We start from the raw sequence: 4,095 nt of genomic DNA on the forward strand, positions 1-4,095 counted from the left end.
AGGCGCCTTGTTTTTTCGACCAATGTACCCGCACGAGAGGGTGACAGTAGTGGGCCCCACGACAGGTTCATTCCCCTAGAATGATGCCAGAGTGCCATCTCCAAGGCAGCTCATCACACCAGCAGAAGAGAACAGATGGTGACTGCTAAAGCGGTGTAAGGTTTGCTACGACCATGGCATGAGCCAGAGGATCCGGACTGTGTGCTCTGAGCATATTCTCAGGCAATTCTAGTTCGGGTCATTTTCCTCTCTATGACATTGTGTAAATAAATAAGAAAAAAAGGTTTCCGTAAAAATAAGAATTGTGGAACTTAACTTAAAGCCCATTTTTGTTATTCTAAAAAAAACACACATCACTTGCTTTACACAGAATGTAATCCACATGAGGTAAGACGGAGTCTAACAGCAAACATCAGTCTTTGGCATCCTTGACATGACTTATCAACTGACCAGTATAGTCCTCGCAATACGGTAAAACAAAAATCGTGCACTACACAAAAAGGTTGCCAAATTCCAAAGAGAAAGTATGTGATGCTAATAGAGCGACTCGCAACACGGCACTGACTAGGTACCCACGAGTGTTCCCGTAGGCGAGACCAATTGGCCGCGCGCTCTGTACAAACACCCGGAGTTGACGGGTTAATAGTGGAAATGGCTGAAATCAGTAATGCAGCTGGATTTACCATGACGTCTCCAACGCAGCTGTACTCGGCTCGGCTCATCAAAGTGGGTGGATCAGACGAGATGCGCTAACACTAGTGGGTCGCTGCGTTTGCTAAAGCAGGTGGATAAAGATGGTGAACCTGGTGCAGAGTGAATTTGAGTGAGCTCACCAACATTCATGGGTTTAGCCGAAATTGCAAGCATTTAGGCTCGTAATTGCATTTAACACAAGTGAATACGAATGGGGTTGGTAATACAGGTGACTTTACCTATGTTAGCTAACACGGGACCCGACCCGAGTTCACTAACTCAGGCTTTCTAAAACAGGTGGATTTTTTTAATCGTCACTGAAGCAAGCGGATTAGGTTCAGCTCATTAACGCAGATGGAATTTGATGGAATTTTAAACAAAGGTGGATTGCACTGGATAGGTAAGTAGGGTCACTCGCACAGGGGATTCAATGGGCATATGTATGTATTAACACGTGTGGACATAAGTATGCTAGTTGACAAAGGAGAGTTTGATAAGGTGGATTTAACTGGGCATAATAACACAGGTGGGTGTAGCTTTGTGGATTTAACTGGATTATCTTACAGAGGCGGATTCAGCAGTCTTCGTTAATATTACAACTAGATTCAACTGGGATTAAGAATTTAAAAAAACATTAACAAATGTTTTCAGGGAAGATTACTGACATATGTGAATATATTTCTTCATTATGTAAAATAAGTGGATTTTGATGACGAACAGAAAAGAGATTACTTGGGATGACGACCAGGAGTAAGATTAGCTTTGATCGTTAACAAAGGTGTGATTACTAATATAAACACGACCGAGATTAGAGCTGATATTACCAACATCATGTAATTTGAATATCAAGCATAGATTATATGTTCGTGTTTATCACCAACGCAACAACGAATAGATAGCTTAAAGGAGAAATAGATAATAAAAACACACAAGACACCTTAAAAAAAAACAAAAAAACACTAACCTAACCACACCGTTGATCCAACTTCAAAAGGAAAAAAAACCGTTGCCACTCACATGCTCTCTCTCTGCTGAAACGCGAGAGAAGAGCGCACGTAACACACCCTTTCCGCACTAGTGCCCGACACACACTGACGGCTGGCGGCACTCTCATCCTCTCTTTGCCTTCAGATCCGACAAGACCCCCCCTCCCCCCCCTCTCCCTGGTACCCTTTACCACTGATGTACCCCCCCTCCCCCCCGACTTCAATTGTGTACGCACATAATTACAACAGATTTAGGGATATTTTGTTAAATTTATGTTTATAGTTCTTGTTACCATGGTGATGATAAGGATTATTTCAATGATAATGGTAATTATGAATATTGTTAACATGGTTATCATCATTACTATTATTGTCTTCATTATCACTTTATTACCCTCACCATTAGTATTGTCTTTTATCATCATCATCACCAACAGTATCGTCATTATTATCATTAGTATCATTGTCACCATTCTTAACATTAGTATTCTTAGCATTACTGTAATTTTTATTTTCATTATCATCATTATTATTATCACTGTTATTGTTATTATCGTTATTAAAGTCATCATCATAAATACATTTATCATTATCATTATTATTATTATTATCCTTGTCAATATCATTATCAACATTATCATCATTGATATTCATATCATTATTATCATAACTATCATTGTCATTATCTTTTTGTTATTATAATTATCAATATAACTTAATATTGCTGTTGTTATTGATGTTATCATCAAAATCAAAGGATTATCATTATAATCATCATCACTAATATCTTAATCATTATAATCATTGATGTAATTATGATTTTTATCATAATATTATTCCTTTCTATTATCAACGTTAATATTACCACTATAATTGAAATTGACTTTATTATCATTAGTATCATTATTATCACTACTGTAATTATTTTCATATTCCTTATCATTATGATTGTTATAATTATCATCATCATCAATATCATTACTATGATTGTTATCCCTATTGACATTTTCGGCACTATTATTATTATCATTATCATCATTATTATCATTACCATCACTTTTATTGATGGTGCTGTTCCTATCATCATAATCACTATTACATTATATAATCCAATTAAAATTAAATTCATGAGAGACGTGAAAAAGGCCAAGAGTTGAGAACCATCAGATTAAACAAAAGATACAAAAGCACAATATATCTCCAACCGTGATGCTACTAGTATAGTGTATTGTTTTGTAACGCTCCGTGGCTGTGGTTAGTTTGTTACAGAAGTAAGTTCTTTAAGTTACGTAAAAGTCCTTTTACGGGTAGTAAACCAAGTAGTAGTAGTAGACCAAGTAGTCTATTCACTATTAAGAGACATCGCTTATTGGCATTGTTGTGAGAGCAGGGGCCAGCAGGTCATTAAAGTGCACAAAAAATCACGTCCTGCTCCTAAAGAAAAAATATTACAGGACTCCGCGGCGGTCGCATGTCAGTTTGGGGCCATCTCTCACGTGTGACTGTCTTTATTTATTGCAGGTTATATATAGCTTCCGTGACGTCACACACCACGTAGCTTAGTGGTCCTTCATATAAGGTATTATATCAAACATATTAAAAGACTAATTCGTAACCAGTCATAAATGGCTTAGCAAGAAGAGACAAAAAAAAAAAGAAATAATAATAATAATAATAAATAAATAAATAAACAATTAAAAAAAAGAAAAGTTAAGAATAAGACGAGAAATATATGAAACATTAAAAGAATCACAAAGAGAAATAGTTTGTTTAATTAACAATAACTGTGAAGACAATAAACTATGTTACTATGGTTACTGGTGAGATGTTGTTCTACCCTTCCATATTGCTGACACAGTTAAATCTATGAAACAAATTGGCTTACTAAATTGGACTTTATTTGTGAAATACATCTTTGTGTTTAATCTCGTTGTTCTCAATTTGAAGCATACCCAAAGAGTGTGTTCGCGTGTATGAATATGCGAGGGGGGGAGGGGGGTGGGGGCTAGGAATCCACCTGCAAGCCAAGGGAGTGCCAACCCACATAAGTTTGGGAAACTCTGTTCTACATTATGATATTCATCATCATTATCAGGTATATCATCATTTTCACCTTCATCATGACTATGCCGTACACTTATCACTCTCGTCGTCATTTGGGGAGGGAGGGAGGGAGGGAGGGGGAGAGGGGGTTTGAATGAAGGAAGGAGAGAGAAAGAAAGCTAGGGGTGAGAGAGAGAGAAAGAGAGAGAGAGAGAGAGAGAGAGAGAGAGAGAGAGAGAGAGAGAGAGAGAGAGAGAGAGAGAGAGAGAGAGAGAGAGAAAGGAATGGTGGTAAGGTGAAAGAGAGGAAGGGTAGGTTGAGGGAGAGGGAGAGGAAGATATTTGGAGAGAAAGGAAGGGTAATGGGAAAAGAG

The 4,095-nt window shown here is 37.5% G+C and overlaps 1 protein-coding gene across 1 annotated transcript in view; it reads right to left on the reverse strand.

Moving 5' to 3' along the window:
• LOC122260610 (uncharacterized) overlaps window positions 1-1,779 on the reverse strand; it is a 160,046-nt gene extending 158,267 nt beyond the window's left edge. Inside the window, exon 1 of the mRNA XM_086531880.1 lies at window positions 1,658-1,779. The gene's annotated coding sequence lies outside the window, so the exon portion shown is untranslated. The remainder of the gene's footprint in view (window positions 1-1,657) is intronic.
• Between the last annotated feature and the right edge of the window lie 2,316 nt (window positions 1,780-4,095).

This window comes from Penaeus japonicus, unplaced genomic scaffold (genome assembly GCF_977035675.1).
Source record: "Penaeus japonicus unplaced genomic scaffold, GWHDUDI00000001_assembly GWHDUDI00000003, whole genome shotgun sequence".
NCBI classification, from domain to species: Eukaryota; Metazoa; Arthropoda; class Malacostraca; order Decapoda; family Penaeidae; genus Penaeus; species Penaeus japonicus.